Source organism: Canis lupus, chromosome 13 (genome assembly GCF_003254725.2).
Source record: "Canis lupus dingo isolate Sandy chromosome 13, ASM325472v2, whole genome shotgun sequence".
Taxonomy (NCBI): Eukaryota; Metazoa; Chordata; class Mammalia; order Carnivora; family Canidae; genus Canis; species Canis lupus.
This window is the reverse complement of record NC_064255.1, coordinates 32,059,839-32,085,840: the sequence shown is the minus strand read 5'-3', so window position 1 is coordinate 32,085,840 and position 26,002 is coordinate 32,059,839. Positions and strand designations below refer to the sequence as shown.

At 43.3% G+C, this 26,002-nt stretch overlaps 1 long non-coding RNA gene across 1 annotated transcript; it reads right to left on the bottom strand.

Annotated features, from left to right (window-relative positions):
* Nucleotides 1-344: 344 nt before the first annotated feature.
* LOC112662404 (uncharacterized) lies at nt 345-23,623 on the bottom strand. The gene is made up of 4 exons (XR_003138494.3): nt 23,415-23,623; nt 22,893-22,993; nt 1,726-1,821; nt 345-1,110 (listed from the first exon to the last, which is right to left on the bottom strand). It is a non-coding gene; the product is annotated as an uncharacterized LOC112662404 (long non-coding RNA).
* Nucleotides 23,624-26,002: the final 2,379 nt, after the last annotated feature.

Below are 26,002 nucleotides of genomic sequence, written 5' to 3'. Positions count from 1 at the left end.
CTTTTTATAATATTCTGAAAATTGTGGTGAAATGACCAGCTTTAAATTGCACAGGATAATAGGAATAGTAACACATTTTTTGTTGGTGCCTCCTACTGTACTTGTGTGTGTGTGTGTGCATGTGTGTGTGTGTGTGTGTGTGCATGCGTGCGTGCTTTAATCTACTCCAGTCCTCAGACTCCCTGTCTGAAATAACTTGGCTCCTCATTTTCCAGGAAACAGAACCTCCAATGCTGAAGTAGCTTCTTCAGTGCCACACACTAACTAGTAAATGGCATTATTGACACTCAAATCCAAATCAGTTTACTCCACAAATCTGATTGGTGTTTGTCTCGATGTAACCCATAATGTGTGGTGAAGCTAAATAAAATAAAATGCAGTGGGTGCAGATTTATTAAAAAAAAAAAAGTTGCTTCCGAACCCCTCGTGTGTGTACATCTTGCCTGGATGTCTGCCATGATGTAATTACCTTCATGAAAATTTTCTGAATTGGCATCTTCCCGCTTTTAGCCCTTTTGAGGAAAATCTGAAAAGCTATACAGATTCTCTTGCAGTTGAATTATATTAATATGTTTAATTAACATGAAAGCAGCCTTAAGTCAGTAGTTGAAGTCTGACACTGGGAAAACTCTCTTCCCCTGTGCTGCAAAACTTCAGCACTCGTCAAGGTTTGACCCAATTTATGTTGCTTGACTGTACAGGATGTGCTAACATTTAGTGAGTCCAGAGGCCGCAGTCCGCCTCCTGTGATGGATATGCCTCTCCCAAGCCTGCCCTTTCTAGATCCGTGAGCCCAGCAGTGTGCAGAGCTGCTTCAGAAGTGGGCTGGCCTGTCTCACTCTAAGACCTGTGGTTCACAGCTCATGCCTCCCCCACACCTGTTTATTCTCTTGACCCCTTAAACTGTTCATCAACAGAACATCAAGTCAGCATTCTGCGGAGGCACCTCTGCTCCCCAAGCTATTTTTTTCCGACTCGTCTACAGTTTCTTCCCTGGAGGCACCCCCAGCAGCACACAGCAGGGACTCTGCTGCTAGCTGTTGTCTGCAGCATCTGACAAAGTCAAGACCGAGGAGCAGGCAATGGTGGGATGGATGAGACCAGATGAAGCTGGGAGACAAAGGTCCAAATAGTTAGGATGGGGGACAAGGGAGGATGGGCAAAAAAGCAATAGGTCAGATGTGGGTGACTTGGAGATGTGAAACTGGGAAGGCAAGTCCAAAGGCAGCTTCTAAGTTGGGGTCTGTCATATTCGCTGTCATCCTATTGGCTAAAACGTTGCATGCTCAAGTTCAGTGGCCGCATGGTAGGAGCTACCCCAGTGCACAGACACAGAGAAAGAAGCGTGAACAAATCCATGTAGCAACACAATGTGGGAGCAGGTTCAAAATCAGAGATGGCTTCCCCATCTCAAATAGCCTGACTTAGGAGTGAATAGAAGCTCTAATATGGAGAATGAGTAATAGAGGGTCTGGAAAGGAAGGGCTGAGAAGTGGCATGCAATGCAAGTCAAATCAAAAGAGTTTGGGGCATAAACTGGGCATCTAGAGTGGAAAAGAGTGGGAGAGCCACCAGCAGGGAGGGAAAGATGTCTGGGACCCCTCCAGGGAACCAAGCCATGCAGCAGTGGGAAGAGCTAAAACAGTCTGAGTTTCCTCATAGCACCAGTTAGGCCATTAAAGCTGTCAGGGAAGGAGAGAGGGTCTGAGCCCAGCTATGACATACCCTGAACATGCTCACAGGGATGGTTGGAATGATTGCCAGGGCCTTGAAACGGCTGGAGAAGGAAGCAGCCAGTTCTCCCATAGACACTTTGCAAAACTGCAAAACAGCAAAGAAGCAAAGAGTTAATCTCTGGGAATGTCCCGCATAAATATCAGAGATACTACCAAGTGATTTGTGATCATCAAAGAACTGAAAAGTCCATTCACCCCCACTCATTTAAAATGGGTTATTGAGGGGAGGAGCAAGACGGCGGAAGAGTAGGGTCTCCAAATCACCTGTCTCCACCAAACTACCTAGAAAACCTTCAAATTATCCTGAAAATCTATGAATTCGGCCTGAGATTTAAAGAGAGACCAGCTGGAATGCTACAGTGAGAAGAGTTCGCGCATCTATCAAGGTAGGAAGACGGGGAAAGAGAAATAAAGGAACAAAGGCCTCCAAGGGGGAGGGGCCCCGCGAGGAGCCGGGCTGAGGCCGGGGCGAGTGTCCCCAGGACAGGAGAGCCCCGTCCCGGAGGAGCAGGAGCTGCACCGACCTTCCCGGGGGAAAGGGGCTCGCGGGGAGGTGGAGCAGGACCCAGGAGGGCGGGGATGCCCTCGGGCTCCCGGGGACAGTAACAGCAACTGCGCGCCCAGGAGAGTGCGCCGAGCTCCCTAAGGGCTGCAGCGCCACGGCGGGACCTGGCGGGACCCGGAGCAGCTGAAGGGGCTCGGGCGGCGGCTCCGCGGAGGGGGCTGCGCGGCCCCGGGAGCAGCTCGGAGGGGCTCGGGCAGAGGAAGAGGCTCCGTGCGGAGGGGGCTGCGCGGTTCCAGGAGCAGCTCGTGGGGGCTCGGGGGGCGGCTCCGCGGAGGGGGCTGCGGGGCAGGAGCGCGAATCCACCAGCGCAGGCCCCGGAGCACAGGGCGCCGGGACACAGCCCAGGATCCCGCCTCCCCCGGGACAGGCAGAGGCCGGGAGGGCCCAGGACAGCAAGGACGCTCCTGCCCCAGCTGAGCACATCAGCGGCCCCGCCCCGGAGCCTCCAGGCCCTGCAGACGGAGTTCCTGCCGGAGCTGAATCCAGGGCTCCAGAGCTGCCCCGCCACTGGGGCTGTTCCTCCTGCGGCCTCACGGGGTAAACAACCCCCACCGAGCCCTGCACCAGGCAGGGGCACAGCAGCTCCCCCAACTGCTAACACCTGAAAATCAGCACAACAGGCCCCTCCCCCAGAACACCAGCTAGACTGACAAATTCCAGGAGAAGCCAAGGGACTTAAAGAACACAGAATCAGAAGATACTCCCCGGTGGTTCTTTTTTTTTGTTTGTTTTTGTTTTTGTTTTTGTTTTTGTTTTTGTTTTGTTTTGCTTTTTGATTTGTTTCCTTCCCCCACCCCCTTTTTTCTCCTTTCTTTTTCGTTCTCTTTTTCTTCTTTTTTTTTTCTTTTTTCTCGTTTTTTTTTCTTTTCTTCCCTTTTTTTTTCTCTTTCTCTTTTCTTTCCTTCTTTCTCTCCTCTCTTTTTCTCTTTTTCCCAATACAATTTGCTTTTGGCCACTCTGCACTGAGCAAAATGACTAGAAGGAAAACCTCACCTCAAAAGAAAGAATCAGAAACAGTCCTCTCTCCCACAGAGTTACAAAATCTGGATTACAATTCAATGTCAGAAAGCCAATTCAGAAGCACTATTATACAGCTACTGGTGGCTCTAGAAAAAAGTATAAAGGACTGAAGAGACTTCATGACTGCAGAATTTAGAGCTAATCAGGCAGAAATTAAAAATCAATTGAATGAGATGCAATCCAAACTAGAAGTCCTAACGTCGAGGGTTAACGAGGTGGAAGAACGAGTGAGTGACCTAGAAGACAAGTTGATAGCAAAGAGGGAAACTGAGGAAAAAAGAGACAAACAATTAAAAGACCATGAAGATAGATTAAGGGAAATAAACGACAGCCTGAGGAAGAAAAACCTACGTTTAATTGGGGTTCCCGAGGGCGCCGAAAGGGACAGAGGGCCAGAATATGTATTTGAACAAATTCTAGCTGAAAACTTTCCTAATCTGGGAAGGGAAACAGGCATTCAGATCCAGGAAATAGAGAGATCCCCCCCTAAAATCAATAAAAACCGTTCAACACCTCGACATTTAATTGTGAAGCTTGCAAATTCCAAAGATAAGGAGAAGATCCTTAAAGCAGCAAGAGACAAGAAATCCCTGACTTTTATGGGGAGGAGTATTAGGGTAACAGCAGACCTCTCCACAGAGACCTGGCAGGCCAGAAAGGGCTGGCAGGATATATTCAGGGTCCTAAATGAGAACAACATGCAACCAAGAATACTTTATCCAGCAAGGCTCTCATTCAAAATGGAAGGAGAGATAAAGAGCTTCCAAGACAGGCAGCAACTAAAAGAATATGTGACCTCCAAACCAGCTCTGCAAGAAATTTTAAGGGGGACTCTTAAAATTCCCCTTTAAGAAGAAGTTCAGTGGAACAGTCCACAAAAACAAAGACTGAATAGATATCATGATGACACTAAACTCATATCTCTCAATAGTAACTCTGAATGTGAACGGGCTTAATGACCCCATCAAAAGGCGCAGGGTTTCAGACTGGATAAAAAAGCAGGACCCATCTATTTGCTGTCTACAAGAGACTCATTTTAGACAGAAGGACACCTGCAGCCTGAAAATAAAAGGTTGGAGAACCATTTACCATTCGAATGGTCCTCAAAAGAAAGCAGGGGTAGCCATCCTTATATCAGATAAACTAAAATTTACCCCAAAGACTGTAGTGAGAGATGAAGAGGGACACTATATCATACTTAAAGGATCTATTCAACAAGAGGACTTAACAATCCTCAATATATATGCTCCGAATGTGGGAGCTGCCAAATATATAAATCAATTATTAACCAAAGTGAAGAAATACTTAGATAATAATACACTTATACTTGGTGACTTCAATCTAGCTCTTTCTATACTCGATAGGTCTTCTAAGCACAACATCTCCAAAGAAACGAGAGCTTTAAATGATACACTGGACCAGATGGATTTCACAGATATCTACAGAACTTTACATCCAAACTCAACTGAATACACATTCTTCTCAAGCGCACATGGAACTTTCTCCAGAATAGACCACATATTGGGACACAAATCGGGTCTGAACTGATACCAAAAGATTGGGATTGTCCCCTGCATATTCTCAGACCATAATGCCTTGAAATTAGAACTAAATCACAACAAGAAGTTTGGAAGGACCTCAAACACGTGGAGGTTAAGGACCATCCTGCTAAAAGATAAAAGGGTCAACCAGGAAATTAAGGAAGAATTAAAAAGATTCATGGAAACTAATGAGAATGAAGATACAACCGTTCAAAATCTTTGGGATGCAGCAAAAGCAGTCCTAAGGGGGAAATACATCGCAATACAAGCATCCATTCAAAAACTGGAAAGAACTCAAATACAAAAGCTAACCTTACACATAAAGGAGCTAGAGAAAAAACAGCAAATAGATCCTACACCCAAGAGAAGAAGGGAGTTAATAAAGATTCGAGCAGAACTCAACGAAATCGAGACCAGAAGAACTGTGGAACAGATCAACAGAACCAGGAGTTGGTTCTTTGAAAGAATTAATAAGATAGATAAACCATTAGCCAGCCTTATTAAAAGAAGAGAGAGAAGACTCAAATTAATAAAATCATGAATGAGAAAGGAGAGATCACTACCAACACCAAGGAAATACAAACGATTTTAAAAACATATTATGAACAGCTATACGCCAATAAATTAAGCAATCTAGAAGAAATGGACGCATTCCTGGAAAGCCACAAACTACCAAAACTGGAACAGGAAGAAATAGAAAACCTGAACAGGCCAATAACCAGGGAGGAAATTGAAGCAGTCATCAAAAACCTCCCAAGACACAAGAGTCCAGGGCCAGATGGCTTCCCAGGAGAATTTTATCAAACGTTTAAAGAAGAAATCATACCTATTCTCCTAAAGTTGTTTGGAAAGATAGAAAGAGATGGAGTACTTCCAAATTCGTTCTATGAAGCCAGCATCACCTTAATTCCAAAGCCAGACAAAGACCCCGCCAAAAAGGAGAATTACAGACCAATATCCCTGATGAACATGGATGCAAAAATTCTCAACAAGATACTGGCCAATAGGATCCAACAGTACATTAAGAAAATTATTCACCATGACCAAGTAGGATTTATCCCTGGGACACAAGGCTGGTTCAACACCCGTAAAACAATCAATGTGATTCATCATATCAGCAAGAGAAAAACCAAGAACCATATGATCCTCTCATTGGATGCAGAGAAAGCATTTGACAAAATACAGCATCCATTCCTGATCAAAACTCTTCAGAGTGTAGGGATAGAGGGAACATTCCTCGACATCTTAAAAGCCATCTATGAAAAGCCCACAGCAAATATCATTCTCAATGGGGAAGCACTGGGAGCCTTTCCCCTAAGATCAGGAACAAGACAGGGATGTCCACTCTCACCACTGCTATTCAACATAGTACTGGAAGTCCTAGCCTCAGCAATCAGACAACAAAAAGACATTAAAGGCATTCAAATTGGCAAAGAAGAAGTCAAACTCTCCCTCTTCGCCGATGACATGATACTCTACATAGAAAACCCAAAAGTCTCCACCCCAAGATTGCTAGAACTCATACAGCAATTCGGTAGCGTGGCAGGATACAAAATCAATGCCCAGAAGTCAGTGGCATTTCTATACACTAACAATGAGACTGAAGAAAGAGAAATTAAGGAGTCAATCCCATTTACAATTGCACCCAAAAGCATAAGATACCTAGGAATAAACCTCACCAAAGATGTAAAGGATCTATACCCTCAAAACTATAGAACACTTCTGAAAGAAATTGAGGAAGACACAAAGAGATGGAAAAATATTCCATGCTCATGGATTGGTAGAATTAATATTGTGAAAATGTCAATGTTACCCAGGGCAATATACACGTTTAATGCAATCCCTATCAAAATACCATGGACTTTCTTCAGAGAGTTAGAACAAATTATTTTAAGATTTGTGTGGAATCAGAAAAGACCCCGAATAGCCAGGGGAATTTTAAAAAAGAAAACCATATCTGGGGGCATCACAATGCCAGATTTCAGGTTGTACTACAAAGCTGTGGTCATCAAGACAGTGTGGTACTGGCACAAAACCAGACACATAGATCAGTGGAACAGAATAGAGAATCCAGAAGTGGACCCTGAACTTTATGGGCAACTAATATTCGATAAAGGAGGAAAGACTATCCATTGGAAGAAAGACAGTCTCTTCAATAAATGGTGCTGGGAAAATTGGACATCCACATGCAGAAGAATGAAACTAGACCACTCTCTTTCACCATACACAAAGATAAACTCAAAATGGATGAAAGATCTAAATGTGAGACAAGATTCCATCAAAATCCTAGAGAAGAACACAGGCAACACCCTTTTTGAACTCGGCCACAGTAACTTCTTGCAAGATACATCCACGAAGGCAAAAGAAACAAAAGCAAAAATGAACTATTGGGACTTCATCAAGATAAGAAGCTTTTGCACAGCAAAGGATACAGTCAACAAAACTCAAAGACAACCTACAGAATGGGAGAATATATTTGCAAATGACATATCAGATAAAGGGCTAGTTTCCAAGATCTATAAAGAACTTATTAAACTCAACACCAAAGAAACAAACAATCCAATCATGAAATGGGCAAAAGACATGAACAGAAATCTCACAGAGGAAGACATAGACATGGCCAACATGCATATGAGAAAATGCTCTGCATCACTTGCCATCAGGGAAATACAAATGAAAACTACAATGAGATACCACCTCACACCAGTGAGAATGGGGAAAATTAACAAGGCAGGAAACAACAAATGTTGGAGAGGATGCGGAGAAAAGGGAACCCTCTTACACTGTTGGTGGGAATGTGAACTGGTGCAGCCACTCTGGAAAACTGTGTGGAGGTTCCTCAAACAGTTGAAAATATACCTGCCCTACGACCCAGCAATTGCACTGTTGGGGATTTACCCCAAAGATACAAATGCAATGAAACGCCGGGACACCTGCACCCCGATGTTTCTAGCAGCAATGGCCACGATAGCCAAACTGTGGAAGGAGCCTCGGTGTCCAACGAAAGATGAATGGATAAAGAAGATGTGGTTTATGTATACAATGGAATATTACTCAGCTATTAGAAATGACAAATACCCACCATTTGCTTCAACGTGGATGGAACTGGAGGGTATTATGCTGAGTGAAGTAAGTCAGTCGGAGAAGGACAAACATTATATGTTCTCATTCATTTGGGGAATATAAATAATAGTGAAAGGGAAAATAAGGGAAGGGAGAAGAAATATGTGGGAAATATCAGAAAGGGAGACAGAACATAAAGGCTGCTAACTCTGGGAAACGAACTAGGGGTGGTAGAAGGGGAGGAGGGCGGGGGGTGGGAGTGAATGGGTGACGGGCACTGGGTGTTATTCTGTATGTTAGTAAATTGAATACCAATAAAAAAATAAATTAAAAAAAATAAAATAAAATAAAAATAAAATAAAATAAAATGGGTTATTGAAAATAAAATAAAAAATAAATAAAAATAAAAAAATAAAAAATAAAATGGGTTATTGAGCCCCTACTGTATACCAGGCACTGCCAGTGTCCCATGCCTGCTAACCTGTAGAACTTTAAGTCCCAGGGGTTAGCTGCTCCTTCTCTGAAATGCTTGCTTTACCAAAGCTCGCTATGCTTTCCCAACCCTCCTTTGAAAATCATTTTCTGTCTGGGAAACAATATATGGTAAGAACTTTTCCTTCCATGTTCCTCTAAGTGAGTTTCATTCACATTCCCATGTAAACACCAAAACACTATCTTCAATTCAAATGCCACTGCACAAATTTAGTTTTTTTTTTATAGAAGTCAGATGTGGAAACCCTCCACAAAAGCACAGCTTCATCATGAGGAAAATGGGACAGGCTGAAATCAGCTAAGACTTTAACAAGAAGCTTCTAATAACATCAGTGAATGATAACCACAATATTTAGAGAAGAAGCGAATGCATTTCTACTTAGAAGTGGTAGTTGTCCAAATCTTTTTCCTCATTGGCTCATTACTTAAGCAAAACTAATACTTACAGATTATTAACAATTTCTTTTTGATTATTAACAATTTACACAGGAATAAAATACTTGTGTTTTATAGAGAAATCAGTAACTGCCTGCATTTGGGTTTCTTTCAACAGACCCAATCACACCCACATGAGAGTAGTTTAATTATGTCACCCAAGATGCAAAATCTAAGTCGGAGAAGAAAACCAGGGAGGTTTGAAGGGAAGCACATAATCTTCCAAGTTCCACTGGGGAGACCTCAGTTTCAGAATCCATCAGTAATGTAATTACATTGATCTAGAAGCTTCTTTGAAACTATTTCATATGCGTCTTCTTCAGTTTACTAGGTGAACTAGTTTCTCATTTCTAGAATGCTCTCACCTAAGGTAGGTTGTATATCCTTTCTATGCCTTTAGGCTTATTCCCATCATAGCATTTGATCACAGGGTTTTACAAATGACTATTTTTTTGTTTGCTTATTTCTGCTTCTCCCCCATATGCCACACTCCAAGCTCCTTGAGACTAGCAAATATATCAAATATATATAAGCAAATTATATACAGAACACTTCCAGGGGGATATGTGCATGTGTTTCCCCCATAACCAAGGGTCACAGGGTAACATTCCTGAGGTTGACTATAGGAAGACCCAATTGAAGAGGTGAAAGCATGCAATTCAGGCCTATAAATAAGACATTTTCTTTTCTAAACCACTTTTTATGTAAAATAACAAATTAAACAGCTAGCAGTCCCCTCTAAGAGCTTGGATACAAACAGCCTGTCTGCAGCACCTGCTGGGCTTACCTGCTGAGCCTATTCCCACCCTTTCTGATTATGTCCCACTGAACACTAGAGCAGAGATGGAACAGAGAGACACTACTGGGGAGGGGTGGAGTGTGGGAAAGCGGGAGTAAGTAAATTTAGGAATCTTTGACAAGTGCTGCACTATTGCAAGTGTTTAACAGGATTTAAATATGAGTTGGATCACATCTGTGTGCACATAGAACCCCCATCGTATGCAACACTTAATTCTCCCACAGAACACCTGCAAGCTTGGGTGTTCGTTCAGCCTTTGTTATCAATCACTGCTTTTTAGACCCTTTCTATCCTTTCTTCTCTCTAGGAGGTTTTGCTCTATATCATCTATGTTTTCAGAAAGTAAAAATCCCATCTAAGTGTTAGCTTTCCCAAGAGGCTTGTACATTAGCATGGGAAGCCCCATGGTACCCTTATCGAAAGGAGGCATCAACAGTGTCTACAAATCACAACCAGGATGAGGTCTGCTTACAAAAACCATCACTTCTTTGGGCAGACATCACAGCTCAAATGTGACTAACTAACTCCACAAATAGTTCCTGGTGAAAATAGTTCTTGGTGACCAGAGGTGGGGGTGACAGTGCAAGTGTACAATGATGCCACCAGCATCTACCAAAGTAACATGCTTTTAGTTGACCTAGACATTTCCTATTAGCACTGGTAGTTAATTTCTGGGGATAGCTAACCCTTCACTACAATGAACATGCCTTTAGACTAAAGATTAAAACTCCTTGTTCCTAAAGACTCAAGGTGTAGCTTTGGGCCTTTTAATATGATCTTTATACAGAATCCATCATTACTTCCTCGTGAAGAGTTTAAAACAACGTAGCTGAACAGAACAAGGTCAAACACATTAAAAGAGTTATTTATCAGTATGAATGAAACAGATGTGATCTTAACTCTATACTCTATAATTTAATACTTGTATCATGCTGGACCTGCTTCACTTTTCTGAAATGCAAAATTGGATTAATAAAATAGTCTATTTCATCATTTTGCTAAAAGGATGTGGTGGTGTGGTGTGAGGAATGCACAAATCCTGGCCTTGCATATGGCACAGCACATAATAGATTCATCCCCTTATTCCCTGACACTTACCCAAGAAAAATTAGGGTGGATTACAGAAAAAAATATAATGAGAGATTGGTGAAGGAAAGAAAACACAATGGCAATGCAATGAAAAGAAGAAACTGAGTATCAAGGGTTATGTGCTGTACCAAGGTAAATAATGGAGGCACCAGGGAGCCAGGGGGATAGTATTTGGGGTACATATTAGGCCCTGGCATTGTACTTAGATTGTAACACCTAGGAGTCAACTTTGGCTCCACATTAGCCTGATCTTGAATCCTTCCCAACATCTTCCTCATCATGATTACCATTGTCTTTATCATTGCGGTTGCTCAGATCTCAGGGCCTTAACAATTTACAAAATCCTTTCTCATTTTTGATCCTCACAAGAGCCTTGAGAGTTGTATGGAGAGCGAATTTTCTTTCTTTCTTTTTGTATGTTCCTTATGGGAGTTCGACCTGCCAACCTATAGTATAACACCCAGTGCTCATCCCATCAAGTGCCCCCTTCAGTGCCCATCACCCAGGCAATTGTCTTCCACTTAGAATAAAAATATGAGACTCAAAGAGGTTAGTTGGTTGCCCAAAGACACAGAGCAAATAGAGGAAGATCTCAGCTTCCATCTCTGGCCATAGGATCTCCATTCAGCTCATCTCCCCTGTTCTGTGCCACCCTCAAGTTTAAATCCCCCTGTTGCCAATGAAGCCCCACTCTTATAGCATGACTTCCCTTAGGAATTAATAATGGTGATTCATTCCTATGACGTAGCTTGCAGTTGCTTCCACAATCGCTGTTTTTATCCTTAAAAAGGTTTCTACAAGGACCCCTTCAGTTGCTAAATAAATTGGCTTCCTTACTTGCTATTAATTACTCACAAGGACTCTGGCCTATTACAGAGAGTCAACACAAGGCGAAGTTTCTCTGCTAATTTATTTCATTTCTTCATTCTGTATTCTGGTTGATGGACCCTCTTGGCATTATAAATCCAGAGCAAGTAATTAACAACCACACTTTGAACCCGATTCTCTTTCTTTTTTCCTTCCTAACTACCTCTGTCTCCTTTGATCTCGTTCATTTTCTTAATTAACTTATGTGCATGCTGGATTTGTTTCCTTGGGTCTGTGTAAATTTGGAAGGTTTGGAAGTATGAAACAGGGAGGCTGACTTTACAGCAAAGGGGTAAAAGACGCTATGACCACCATCACAAGAGCAGAGCAGCAGAACCCCCAAGAAAGAACAATTAGCAACAACCTCCACCATGACAAAGTCACCACTCACTAAGCAACCACTATGTGTCAAGAGCTCTTCAAACTTGGCTTCTCATCCTTGCCATCACCTGTAAGGAAGGTGTCAGTATCATACCCACTTCAGAGACAGGCGATCAGTCTCATAGTGTGTTAAGTGGTCTTCCCAAGATCCTACAGCTAGGAAGTAACTCCAAAACTATTTCTGTTCCAGAAAGATGTTCTTATAGCGATGGCCCGAAAGTTGGGTGGATAGCAATCTAGTATCAAGAGTCCAGTGGTGTTAGTGGTACTCATGGTTAACCATGGTAATAACTGACCTGGCAATAGCCAGGCACATAGAAAGATAGACATGGAGGAGGAGGTCTCTTCTGCAAGCCCATCAATTCTGGTTGGCCAATAACCTCTTAGTAGCTGACCTCACGCAGGGGCTGGTGGTACAAGAATCACCAGCTTGGGTCCAAAGAAGCATGAACTAACAAGAAATAGGCAATTTTTCAAGACTTTAGACAACTAAGTAGATTCAGAGTGAAAATTTCAGATCAAGTGAAAGATCAGAAGAACTTAAGAAACTAAGGTGGGAACCAAGCCATATGGCAGGGCTTGAGGAGAGGTACTCACATTCTCTTGGGACAAGTCAGCCACCATGTCCACAGAAGCAGAGGTGGTCAGGCCTGCATGCCACCAGCTTGCAGGGAGGCATGACAGGACAGACCTTGGGGTCAGAGCAGTACTTACTTAGTCGAACCTTGATTCTACTACTGATTTCCTGTAGCATGTCCTTAAGTTACTCAGTAGGGCCTGAGTCTTCTTTTTCTTATCTGTAAAATTAGAAGGTTGTAACCAGTCTCATGATGGGAGGTGGGTTATGACAAAGTAATTCATGTCTTCAGTGGGCTTAGCATGATACCTGCCAAATGGTCAGCACCTAATAAACAATATTACGGTGGTTTCTACTTTGAATCAGTACTCATTCTTGGACTGAATGGAGTTTAACTTGTACTTGGGGAGTGTACCATTTATCCACTCATGTAAGCAAAAATCATGTGCCTGCCACTGAGCTTAGACTGGGGCGTGGCACCTTACTCATTTCTTAACCGTTTCTTCCATTATTTACTGCAATAGGGCTGACACTAGGAGCTTAAGAACCAGCACGTTACTTGATCCTTTCATTGAATTTACTTGTCTGGCTTCGTTTAACTTAGTAAAAAAAAAAAAAAATATTAACTTCCTATAAAAAATTCTATAGAAAGGATGGATTAATTTATAAAACAATGTATACTTCAAACCATTCAACCTTGATTGTATTCAATGTTCAGTAGTTCAGATTCCGGACTCCAGACAGGTTAATTCATGAAGAAGATGCATAAACCCATTTATGGATGCAAGGCAGGTTCCGACACCACTCATTAACCCAGCTGGCTAGAGCTAGAATGACCTTGGTTTTAATCTAGCCTCCAAACAGAGGCCCGGGTTGGGTCACTCAGGTCACAGAACTGGTGAATCTTAGAGTCAGAATCTCAGCTCTCTCTTCTGTCTTCAGCTGTAGTCCTCTGTGGGTAATGTTTAAAGGAAAATGATCACTGGAAAAAAATAAAAGCACTGCAGAGCTACAATAGTCAAGGATAAGATCAAGGAATAATATCTTTGCTTCTTGCTTGAGGAGGTTGCTGGAGAGCAGGTGAGAGGGCTGATGGGACCAAAGACCCTCCTTTTGTATGAAATGTTCTGAGCAAGAAGAAGGCTGTATATATTCTGGTGCTTCTAAAAGGGGCTTAGAATTAGCCTAAATAAGCCCTCAAGAATCTTCCAGAGGTTTGCTGAGCTAAATACATCAATAAATGTGACTGCGGCTTTTCCTCCTCCAAGCAATCATGTCAGTCTCTGCCTCTGGAGCTGTAAGGACACAGAAGATGGACAACTGTCCTGTTTTTACACCTTGCCAGGAGTTTCTTCTCCTTGTGCATGTAGCCAACAATTTTCCACTGAAGCAGATGGAAAATCCAGCAGTAATCACAGGCTGGGTGCAAGGCCACAGATCTCATTTGTTGGGTGTTACCTAATATGCAGTCAAATTTCAACTGATCAGAGAAGGCTTGGGCAAGAGATGATATTGAGCTAGAATTGCTCCATACAGTGATTATCGATTATGCCTCTAATAGTGCTGCAGCACATTGACCGTGAATCCAATTAGAAGTAATTATACACTTTAAACTAATGCGTCCAAATTGAGAGGGTTGGAATTTGCAAAGGAATCTAGGAATTGTTGCATGATGATGGAATATACCTAAAGAGAGGGGAGTTACTGAGTTTTGTTGAGGGAAATACTATGCTCTGCAAAGCTGTGCTGGCAGAAAGAGCCACCAGAGTCTGTTATTACAGATGCCAGAATCCAAGAAATCTCAGGATGAGGGCAGGTGGCCAAGTCCAATAGATTGACAGATGCCAATCATCAGCATCAGCATCATAATCTCTATAATAACTATTATTTTATTAGGTACTTTCTAGGTTCCAGACATTGAGCTAAGCATTTTCCAAATAGCATCGTATTCAATTCTCTTGACCAAAGGTTGGCAATACGCAGCCCAAGGGCAGGTACAGTCTGCCCCTGTTTTTATAAATACACTTTTATTAGAACACAACCATGGCCTTTTTTTTTTTATTGGAGTTCAATTTGCCAACATACAGCATAACACCCAGTGTTCATCCCATCAAGTGCCCCCCTCAGTGCCTGTCACCCAGTCACCCCAACCCCTACCCCTCCCTTTTTACCACCCCTTGTTCATTTCCCAGAGTTAGGCCTTTTATTTACATACTGCCTGTGTGGATTTCACCACTTGGTCAGAGTCTGAGTTTGTCCCAACCATCGCGTTTAGAAGAATAGATGGAGAGCTACTCTTCCTGGTACTTCCTGCCATTCCCCAAGCTGCCTGGAAGACCTCATTGTTCCCCCCCCCACACACACACACACACACCAGGCAGGGATTCTGCTGCCAAACCTTCTGTGTGGCAAGTACTTTGATGATTGCATTTCTGACTATACAACAAAGAACATATTCTGTTCAATTTAACCCATTTTCCCTAGAAATAATTCTTGAATGTGTTAGTCACAGGAAGCTAAAAGATAAACACTATAAAATAAAAGATTAAAACTGATTGCCCAACAACAAGGGGATGATTAAGCAAAATAAGTTGTTTATTTGGTGGAATAGTAAGTAACCAATTGAAAGCATCACTGAGGTCTGATGTTTATGATGTAATGCTAAGCGAAAAGGGCAGATTATAAAAGTATGTTTTTATAATGAAATCCAATAGTTTGGGATACCTGGGTGGCTCAAGGAGTTAAGTGTCTGCCTTGAGCTCAGATCCTGATCCTGGGGTTGTGGGATCAAGCCCCACGTCTGGCTCTCTGCTCAGTGGGAGCCTGCTTCTCCCTCCCCCACTTCCTGCCACTCTGCCTGCTTGTGCACTCTCTCTCTCTCTGTGTGTGTGTGTCAAAAAAATAAATAAAATCTTTAAAAAAATGCAATTGTCAATAATGATTCAACTATGATCCGGATTTTCTGTCAGGGACTGCATATACAATGATGAATAAATAGATATTTTCCACCTTCAGGTGGCTTACACTCTAGAGGGGAAAAGGACATGGGACAAAAAGCAACCCAACTGTAACTGTGGTGAAGCAAAAGTAAAGTACAAGGTGCCCAGAGATAGTTTAGGTTTTTTTTAAGATTTTAAGATTTTGTTTATTTATTTATTTATTTATTTATTTATTTATTTATTTATTTAAGAAAGAGGAGGAGAGCACAGAGGGAGAGTGAGAGCTTCCCCTTGAGCAGAGAGCCTCATGTGGGCCTCGATCCCAGGACCCTGGGATCATGACCTGAACTGTAGGCAGATACTCAACCGACTGAGCCACCCCAGCACCACCACCCTCCCCCTGAAAATAGTTTAATGAGAAGAATCTAATTTGAACTGGGGCAAGAGACAGTTCTGACACATGTATGTGCATTGGAATCATCAAGGAATTAATAGAGGGAGAATGTTGTGGGCAGAGGACAAAGCAGGGCACAGAGATCTAGCAGTGACAGCAAACCCACGGGATGTTTGAGAACCTGGAAGAGCACCGTGGCAGGTTTCTGGCAAATAATAAAGATATTGGTGAAACATAAAAGTCAGAGACATGAGCCAGACCCCACCGTGGAGGCTGTGTTTTTCGGACTCTCTAAGGAGTTGAGATACTATTCTGAAGACCCTGAAGAAGCTCCTGCAGAACATAAGCAGAGCATAGTGTGACTGAGTTGACATTTTTAGACAATGTCTCTGATTGCCTGGGAGAACGGGTTATTGGGGAGCAAACTAAAAATGCAAATATGATGTACATGTGTGACCAGTACCATGATACGAACATGAGAAAATTCAACTACTTTGATTTATTGTAGATGAGATCTGGTGTTTTATTTTTTTTTCATCTATTGATATTCTTTTTATTTTGTTTTTTATAGATTTATTTTTTATTGGCGTTCAATTTGCCAACATATAGAAAAACACCCAGTGCTCATCCCGTCAAGTGCCCACCTCAGTGCCCGTCACCCAGTCACCCCCACCCCCCGCCCTCCTCCCCTTCCCCCACCCCTAGTTCGTTTCCCAGAGTTAGGAGTCTCTCATGTTCTGTCTCCCTTTCTGATATTTCCCACTCATTTTTTCTCTTTTCCCCTAAGGAGCCTCGGTGTCCATCGAAAGATGAATGGATAAAGAAGCTGTGGTCTCTGTATACACTGGAATATTCCTCAGCCATTAGAAACGACAAATACCCACCATTTGCTTCGATGTGGATGGAACTGGAGGGTATTATGCTGAGTGAAATAAGTCAACCGGAGAAGGACAAACATTATATGGTCTCATTCATTTGGGGAATATAAAAAATAGCGAGATCTGGTGTTTTAAACATGATCTATTTGAGTTTCTCTTCTTGTTTTCCCTGTAATTATAGTTGTTAAAAAATAATAATTCAAATAATTATCCCAAGGCAAACAAAATAGGACAAGACGACGCATGAGGCCATCGTGTCTGGATTGGATAAAGACCATCTAGAGACCCTTCTTCCCTGCCCTGCCCAGGTTGCAGCTCCTACCTGGGCTTACCTGGGCTGCCCAAGGCTGAAGTCCTTGCCCTGGGCTCCTGTCTGCTCTGGGCTGCACCCAATGAACAGCTTTTGCCATTGATTAAATGCTGCAGCTCGCCTGGAGTCATTAATCAATTCCGCCAGCTGTTTACGGCTTTATTTACTACAAAGGAAGCAAGGTAATCCCTGTAAACTCAATAGATCTAAATTAACTGCATGTTCAGGAGCCAGCTTAGAGAGAATTATTGCTCCCTGACTCGGGGGGACAGAGGGAAAGAACGAAATCGAGAACCTGTGACAGAGGCTCTGACTTGCTCTCGGGCGTCCGGGAGGGTCACATCACAAAGGGTGCTCCTGCGATGGGGTCTCTATAACCAGGTCTCTCAGCTTAGGGTTCAGGGAAAGCGCTTCCCTGTTTGGAATCAATATATCGTGCCAGGAACCTTGGGCCTCACTGCTCTCTCCTAAACTCGGCTCTGCCCTCCCCTGCCCTGTGGGCCCGCAGGAGGCAGTCTTGTTCGGTGATAGACATTTCGTCCACATTCCTGTATTAATGATACTGATCATTTTTAATTTATTTATGTTTACTTAATGAAATGATATTCAGTCCAAATTTACTGGGCAACCCTGAATGCCTGGGGAAGAAAGCAATACTAACTTGTCAGGAACGGTGCTGGGTATTTTATGCCTTTGGATTTTTTTTTTTTTAATCTGCCAGGCAAACCCTGTAAGATAAATACTGATGTACTTGTTTTAAAAAGAAGAAGACTGGGGATCCCTGGGTCCCCAAACCCACTCAGCAGTTTGGTGCCTGCCTTCAGCCCAGGGTGTGATCCCAGGGTCCCCGGATCGAGTCCCGCATCGGGCTCCCTGCATGGAGCCTGCTTCTCCCTCTGCCTGTGTCTCTGCCTCTCTCTCTCTCTCTCTCTCTCTCTGTGTGTGTGTGTCTCTCATGAATAAATAAATAAAATCTTTAAAAAAATAAGTAAAAAGAAGAAGACTAAGGCTCAAAGAGATGAAATACTTTACCTAATGTAACAAGAATGGTTAGTGGGTGACCCCACAGGGTTTCACCCTGGTGTCCTAATGCTCGCTTCTAGGACATAGCACCTTGTCATAGTATGGGTGGTTGGCACTGTTGGGTCAAATTGCTTCATAATGAGTCAAACCAGGGCCCCACCTACAAGACCTCTCTGTGTCCCATCTCTCTTCTCAGCCCATCCTTTTCCCCTCGTTCCTTCACCTCTTCCAAACTCCCACCATCACTACTACACATTTTAGATCTTAATATCCCCCTACTGCTTGCATTATCCCCAAACAAACCATGCCCTTATCTGGGCTATTTCTTCTGCCTGAAATGTCATGACCTGCTTCCCTCCCTGGCAAATTCCTCGAAGGCTTCCAAAGCCCATCTCTGTCACCTCTTTGAAGATTTACCTTATCTCTTTTGCCCATTCCTGCCCTGGGAAGAGTTAACAAGCCCAGTTCTGGGCCCTTCTGGGCACCAACCACACCCAAACCACTGCCCCTCTCTCTCTGGTGTATTCATCTCCCGTGTGGCAAAGACATGGGCACAGAATCAATGCTGTCACTTTGTCAAACTGCACGACCGTAAAGCCGAGAAGATGCTGTCGCTCCAATGCACTGGGCAGACAGAACTTAAACACATGAAATAATGAGACAGACAAACAAGCAAATAAGCTTACATCATCACAAAATTATCATCTTTCCCAAAGACAACAACCTAGTCTTTTCAGACGTGTCATGACATCAGGCAAAATAGCAACAGGGGGGATTTATCCCAAGTCCCCATGGTGTTCCCTCTTCTCGCCTTCTGTGCACACTTTTGTTCCTGGCAAGCTAACCAGGAGCAGATGGATTATGTAGCACCCTCTGCTTCCTCCAAAGTCGGAATCCAGTGTAGCATCCAGGCACAGTGTAATTGCATGCGCTTCCCGCCTTCGCACCCTTCCCACCCCAGGCTAAAAACACCCATATTCCTCTCCCTTTATGGGATCCTCATGACCCCCACCAGGTGGAGATTCGAGGCTGGAGGATCCCATTGCCGAGAATTCTGTGTGCCTGGTCATTCTTACGAATCCAGAGATGTATTCAGTCAAGGGCTTACTAGTCCTTTCACGCAGATGCTATTGAAATTGTCCTTAACCTAGGAGTAAGAATTTACTCTTTGAATACAGTTTATAAACAATAGACAATAGCCCTGACAGCTCTTGATCTAGGCTGAACAACAGACGCTAATTATGACTCTTCAAAAGAAGTTGTAAGTGCTCGTGGCTCCTAGCATGCCCTTTACTTTTCAATCTCTAGATTGTTTTGCTGCTTTTGCCTCCTGATGCTTCTGCAAATATGAACCTAATGATGAACAGGTACAGAGAGGGTGTGTTGCTAACCCATGTAGTAGAAAAATTACTATTTTCTTTTTTTTCCTTCAAGTAGGGTCCATGCCCAGCGTGGAGCCAGTGCACGGCTTGAACTCACAATGATGAGATTGAGACCTGAACTGAGATCAAGAGTCGGTTGCTTAGCCGACAGAGCCACCCAGGCACCCCCAAGCTCTGCTATTTTGTAAGCACCTGATTTGAAGAGTGATTTAACCTCTCTGAGGTTTAACCTCTCTGCAGTTTTCCTAATCTGCAAAATGGACACAGGGCATCTTCCCCACTGCGCTCTTTTGATGATTAAATGAGATGAAGAGCTAAAAGCATTTAGCAAAGTTCCCTGCATGAAGTAAGGCCTCAAATAAATAAAACGACTCACAGAGTTGTTGTAAAGAGTCAGGAAGACACACAACACAAGGCCCCTGGGACTAGGTGCTCAGGAGCAGTTGCCTCCTCTTTCCTCTTCCCGACCCCTCAGTGATCTCCAGCAATGGGGGTAGAGTGACTGATCCAAGTAGCACCTCTGGGCCATTTAGCAATAGGTATCAGGAGCCGAAAAAGATTTCTAATATTCAACCTACTAATAACGTTGGAAGAAATCTAACCTAAAGAATGGCTCCTGCCCCCCAAACACCACTATTTGCTGGAGATGTTATTTACAAGTGCAAAAATTCGGGAAGAACCTGACGTCTAACAGAAAGAGAATAGTTCATTAAAACCATTGAGACTCTCTCTGGGATAGTGTTAGGTAGGCATTAAAAATGACCCCATAAAGGTGCTAGAGCCACTTCCCAAAGCATGATGGAAAACTACCTATAGCCAGATTGCAATGGTAGAAGATTATATAGGCGTTTGGAAAAGCCAAGAGATAAACCCATGAGAATGAAAGTCATCGTTAGGAGGTGACGAAGTGGAGGCTAATGTGAAACCTGTTTTCTCTTCTCTCTCTTCTATTGTTCCACTGCCTTTACCAGGGAGAAAGAGAAACAAAAATAAGCATCTTCTGATGCTCAAGCTTTGACCTGAGCTTTAGCTAAAGCGATGAGGGCCCCTCGCTCCTGTAGGAAATGGGGCCTGAGTGCCAGGTGATGATAACAGTCATCCAGACCCTCCTGGGTGTAATAACACTTTTCTGAGACAAGCTCTCCTGTAAACGAGGCACCACAATCCTCTGAAGATAATGGTTCTCCCTCCTCCCATTGTCTCCTCCGGGTCCTTTTTATCACCAGAGTGATCCTTCTAAAACATGTCCTAATATTTTGCTCTTTTAGTCACAAAACACTTGGCTGGTGTCATGTCCTTCTTTGGACAATGTCCAAAGCTCAGAGGCAGTGCTCTGTGTGCTGGCCGGCCCCAACTACCCCCAGTCCTCAACAGCACCTGTATCCTCACCCCTGGGCCTTTGTCCATGCAGCATCTTCTCCCTAGAGGTCCCTTCCTCAGACTCCTTCTTTCGAGTCTCAGCTTAGAAGCAGATCCCTCCAGAGAGCTCCCCCTGACATCTCAGCCTACCCTTCCCTGCCCCAACATGGATACACGTGCGTGTGCGTACATATTCTTTCTAAATACCGCCACTGTTTGGTGGCACCTAATATACGCATGGCGATTTCCTGGGTAGTGGAGTCATATTTTCTGAAACATGAAGATACTTTTTCTCTTTGGTTCTTTTTTGGAAATGATTTCCTACCTATTGAGTCAGAGGCTTCCAGATCTTTGAGGAAGTTTAGGATTGTTAACACAAGCAGGAGAAAAGAGTCATGATCCTGGGCTCCCATGGTGGGTGCCAAGACCTCCCTACAAAGGGCCACAAGCACATAGGACCACACACAGCAAAATAGCCCCCTGAATGGAAAAGAGTGCCCACCTGGGAGGCAGTGTACTTGTTTTCTAGTGCTACCACAACAAATTGCCATAGATTGTACCTAAAACAATACCCACTTATTATTTCATTCCTTAAGGTCAAAAGTCTGGAGATAGTGCGGATCAGCAGTCCTCTGGGCTCTTACAAGGTCAAAATAAATGTGTCAGCAGACTTGCCTTCCTTCCTAGAGGCTCTGGTGATCAATCTACTTCCAACCCCGCTCAGGAATTTGGCCGCATTCAGTTCCATGTGGCTGTAGAACTGAAGTCCCCATCCTTGCCGACAGTCAGCAGGGCCCGCCTTTGCTTTTAGAGACTGCCCTCTCCGCCTTCTCATGCTTTGCATGTGGCCCCTCCAGCATTAGAGGATCCAATCCTTGTCACACTCTGAATTACTCGGACTTCTCCTGCTACATCCCTTTCACTCCAGCTGGAAAAAATTCTCTGCTTTTAAGGGTTCATGTGATTAGACTGAAAATCCAAGATAATCTCCAGATGGTGAAGTCTATAACCTTCACTGTATCTGCAAAGTCCTTCTTGCCACAGAAAGTAGCATAATCTCAGAATTCAGGGACCAGAGCATGGACATATTGGGGTGTGGAGGGTTCTGTCTACCATGGGAGGCCAAGGCCAGAGGATGTCTGTGGACCCTTTTCCTAAAAAACCACAGGTCGTATCAGCCACACACCCCTTCCTACAACCAAATCCGTTCTAAGTCGGAAGCAAGGGATGGATGGAATCTGTAAGCCGGAGCATTACTCAGGCTAAAGAAGCTGCTGTGTTTTTCTGCCCTGGGCTCAGACCTGGTTTGCCAACAGAACTGTACAAACATCTTTTTCTTCTACCCAACAAACATTGGCTTATGAGGAAAAGAAACATTATAAAAGAAATAACGCAACTATAATTGATAGCCTTCACATCAAGGCTCATTTTATCAGGCTTATAAGATTTTGTGAAGAATATATGAAATGATATCAAAAATAGCCTGACAGATAAAAAATAAATATTATACCTTCTAAGGTGGATTTCCTAGTAAAAGTGTTCAAAAGTGATCTAGAGAAGGAAGAAGGTTCATGAAGACCCATCCTAGAACGAGAGAGGAAAATCCCAAAGGAAATTCTAGGAACTATGTTCCCAAAACGTATGTGTAGGGATGACTGTGACAATCCTGTGAGATTTAAGAACTCCTGTCAGAGAGGTAGGAAAGCCAGCGTCTGGCTTTTCCCTAGTGATCTTGTCTCTTTACCTCTATGGATCATTAGAGAAAACCACTTTTAGTTTTAAAAATATCCAAAAGAAGGAAATGAAGAGCTTTTGAAACCATGTCCCATTCCAAAGTAATGTGAGCAGAAGAGAAAGTCCACCCTTACAGTGGGTGGTGGTAGCTTCCAGAAAGAACAGCTTGGGGGCAGGGGTGCAACAGGAAGACGGAGTCCCAGAGTCCCTGTGTTCCATCTCTGCTGTCTGACATAAATGCAAGGCCTCATCACTTCCCCTTGTACAAATGAAACTATTCAGATGTGTATTCACACTTGCATTTTTACCTCCAACTAATCTTGAGCAGTTGGTTCTCTACCCATCAGGGACTGGAGCAAGGATGTGAAAGTGCTGGATGAGCAGGGGTCCACAGAGCAGCGTGAGAAGACTGTAACCAAGACAGAATGCAAAGGGTCAACCCCGGGAGTCTCAGCTCGGAGTCCAGGCATAAGGAAGAGAGAAAGACAAACATTAGAATTTGTGAAAGTTATTCACTGAGGCTTCACATTTATATGTCACTTAATCCTCACTGAAGTAGAGCCCGTAAGACCAGCATACAGATGTGCAAACAGAGCTGCGAGGTGACAAGACATGTGAAGTCTTTGGGGTGGACCTGCTGGGCTAGGAGGGACCCGCCAGGGACCCCCCAGTGCTTCCCTGAGGCTGAGGCACTTGGCAGTACATCCCACGCCTAGCTGGCCGTGGACTGAGAAAATGTCCCTCCTTTCCTTTCTTCTGCAGGTTGGATCAGTTCTATTTTAGCACAGATCTTTTGGGAAAGACACAACTTAATAAATAAAAATAGTTACCAGTTGTTCTTGCCTTCAAGGAAGCATAAAACCTTTTGTTTTCAAGGCCATTTTCCTAAGAATGGCTCGTTTCATTGTCATGGCAACTTCTGAATGTGGGCAAGGAAACTGCTCAGGGCACCCAGACGGTGGAGAGGTCTCAGTAAAGCAGGAATCAGCCGGCCAAGACGTCAGAGGTTAAGTTGAGAGTTACAGAGCGATTTACTATAAGGTAGTTTAAAGATATTTTCTTTTTTTTTTTTTTTTTTTTTAATTGGTGTTCAATTTACTAACATACAGAATAACACCCAGTGCCTGTCACCCATTCACTCCCACCCCCCGCCCTCCTCCCCTTCCACCACCCCTAGTTCGTTTCCCAGAGTTAGCAGTCTTTACGTTCTGTCTCCCTTTCTGATATTTCCCACACATTTCTTCTCCCTTCCCTTATTTTCCCTTTCACTATTATTTATATTCCCCAAATGAATGAGAACATATAATGTTTGTCCTTCTCCGACTGACTTACTTCACTCAGCATAATACCCTCCAGTTCCATCCACGTTGAAGCAAATGGTGGGTATTTGTCATTTCTAATAGCCGAGTAATATTCCATTGTATACAATTTAAAATTGCGTATCCAGGGCGCCTGGCTGGCTCAGTCACTTAAGCATCCGCCTTCAGCTCAGGTCATGATTACGGGGTCCTGGGATCAGTTCCCTCATCGGGTTCCCTGTGCTGCAGGGAGTCTGCTTCTCTCTCTCCCTCCAGCTCTCCTCCTGCTCATGCCCTCTCTCTCTGAAATAAATAAATAAAATAATTAAAAAAAATAAAACAATAACAAAAATAAAATTGCTTGTCAAATAACTCTCTTATGGACTTGTGTGTCTCCCCAAGGAAGCTGAGAGATTTCAGAGCACACAGAGGCTCTCCTTCATTCTGTGGTTAGAATAGTGTCTGGCTTGCCACGGGTGTGCAATAAAATATATAATAAACACATGAATGATTAAAATAATAAATGAGTGAATAAGTGGAATCAAGCACTCTGTTATTGTCGAAAATCACCAAATATGGGGTGCCTGGCTGGCTCAGTCAGAAGAGTGTATGACTTTTGATCTCAGGGTTGTGAATTTGAGCCCCACGTGGGATGTAGAGATTACTTAAATAAATAAAACTTTAAAAAAACAGAAGAAAAGAAAATCACCAAATGTTGGAGAAAGGTGTCTAGTTCAGGGATTCTCAATCCTGAGATTTCTTATGTGCCCCTAAGGGATATAAGGACAGTACCAGTCAAACTTTGACACAAGATTTCCACTTGAGGGAGTTAATTTACCCAGTGCAAATGCTGGAGCTAAATTAGGGGAAGAACTTGGCTCTTAGTTATTCATATACTCGACTAAGACATCACTTTTAGCTTTCCATAAATTATCTAAACAAAAACATGAAATTTAAAAATCCTCACTGAATACTCAACTATACCAAGAGTATGTTCGCAAATCCCAGTAGATCCATGGACCACAGTGTATGAAACACTTGGCTAGTCCAGCTCCGTCAGTTTACGGAGAAACAAGACTATAAAAGTAAATGACTTTCCCAACATCACCGTATTTAGTGGCAGATCAAATTTGAGAAGGCAGGTGTTTTGGCTCCTAGTACAGTGCTCTTTTCCAGCAAACTGGCCAGTAATCTAACAGCAGGCTAAAAGAATGTGCTGTGACACCAAATTAAGTGTTTAAAATAATATATTTGGAGAGTAAACCAATGACCACAGCCTCTTTGTCACTGGCTCCTAACTGACTGGCCCGAGACCCCTGGCCCCACAGGGTCTCTGGCTCACCCTGCAGCAGAGGAAAGGGCCCGAGTTCTCCTCCCAGCCAGTCAGGGCAGCAGAGACTCAGCACTGGAACTCATTATAGTCCAAGTGCAGAGACTGCAGAGTTCCAGTTCCCCTGAGGCACCATGGTTTTCCTCTGTTTGTGAAGAAAAAATGAAGAGTAAGCAAAATTAGTACATTATTTTATATGCAATACGTTTAGAATCATTACGTTGATCAATGGAGGCTGAAACACAGTCTCTGGTTTTACTGCATTCTCAAGATTTGGATGATGCATAATGACACGGATTGAGGCTCAGACAAACAAAATTCAAGGCAGAGATTAATTGGGCAAATGTTTTGTCGTTTGAGAAAAAAAAGCATATAGTTTGATTCCCAAGTTTCAATAAGAGTACGGCACAACAATGAGCATGTTTTCTCTTCTGATATTTCTATGCGACCTATGGCTAAAAGCAAGAGGTTAATTATCAAGTCAGCATATATTTTTGCATTACACATAAGAATAGAAAGTTGTTTGGGGCCGTATAACATTGAACAGAAGGAGAAGACTATGAGAACCCTCACTCCTTTCTTCTGATATTTGCAGTTTTCCGATACTGTTTTGTGTCCAAATTTCCTGTGTCCTTTGCTGCAAGATAGCAGGTTGTGCTGTGGTGGCCAAGATTGTTGATTCTCACACCAGCCCAGCAGGGACCCAGGGAAGGAAGGGGCAGGCACACCAGATGGGCAGGCGGCAGGTCAGACAAGCAGGGGGACTTACACAGGAGAAGCAACTCCCTTC